Source organism: Alexandromys fortis, unplaced genomic scaffold, assembly GCF_014885135.2.
Source record: "Alexandromys fortis isolate MF-2015 unplaced genomic scaffold, M_Fortis_MF-2015_v1.1 scaffold_3, whole genome shotgun sequence".
NCBI classification, from domain to species: Eukaryota; Metazoa; Chordata; class Mammalia; order Rodentia; family Cricetidae; genus Alexandromys; species Alexandromys fortis.
Genome location: NW_026067909.1, coordinates 17,663,578 through 17,664,871, shown reverse-complemented (window position 1 = coordinate 17,664,871; position 1,294 = coordinate 17,663,578).

The window sequence follows — 1,294 nt, the reverse complement described above, 5'->3', positions numbered from 1 at the left end:
GGCATTGTCCTTGGCTTCTCATCAGCCTTCATTGTCCGCCATGTTCAGAGAGTCTGGTCTCATCCCATGCTTATTCAGTCCCAGTCCCGCTGGCCTTGGTGAGCTCCCAATCAGTTCCACTGTCACAGTGGGTGGGTGCACCCCTCGTGGTCCTGACTTCCTTGCTCATGTTCTCCCTCCTTCTGCTCCTCATTTGGACCATAGGAGCTCGGTCCGGTGCTCCAATTTAGGTCTCTGTCTCTCTCTCTCGATCCATCGACAGATGAAGGTTCTAAGGTGATACGCAAGATATTCAACAGGCCCTTTGTTTACGAGCCACCCAAGCAGCAAGGAGATCCGATCCGGGCACCAGGAGAGACATCATTGGGGTGAGTAAGTTTCTGACCGCGGCAGCAGCCCTGAACAGGGAACTCAGACGTTCCTCATCCCTCCTACACTTCCTGGTCATCCTCAGGGGCTATTCTGCCCGATACCTCCTCTCTCTTCCTATCCCACTCAGCTTGCATCCACAACCCTCCCCCTCTCCGTCTGACTCCCTCCCCTCTTTGACCACATAACATCTCCCAGCTCAGCCTGTTCGGGCGCTGGGACCGAATCCAAATCGGGAGGGCAATCGGGAGGGTGGTAGCTCCTTTGTTTCAATAGCCGGCCTGCAGCAAGCAAGGTAGGCCCTTTGTTTACGAGCCACCCAAGCAGCAAGGAGATCCGATCAGGGCACCAGGAGAGACATCATTGGGTCGTCCATGTTTGGGTGCTGAGGAGTTCCAGCTCGACGGGACGGTCCCTGCCTCTACACTGAAGAGATACACCCAGAGATCAGTCACAGCAAAGACTGGACCAAGACACCAGGCCTCTCCTGGCTCCATTTGAAGGAGGAGATGGGAAGGCGCCAATGCAAGACTTCCTTCAACAACCTGAAAGGCAACATGACTTCACCAGAATCAAGGGATCCCGAAATAAGAATTGTACACCCTACTCCAGAAGAATTAGAAGAAATCGACTCAAAGGTGAATTATATGAAAATAATAGAAGACCTTAAACAGGAGGTGAAAAACTGCCATAAACAATTAGAGATTACAAACAAAAAGGTAGAGAAAATGAATAAATCGCTCAAAGATACCCAAGAAAACCAAGAGAAACAAGAAAAAACAATCAAACAGGTAAGGGAAGTGGTTCAAGACCTGAAGAATGAAATGGAAGTAATGAAGAAAACACAAACCGAGGGAAGGTTGGAGATGGAAAATCTGGGTAAACGAACAGGAACTACAGAGACAAGTACTACCAACAGAATACA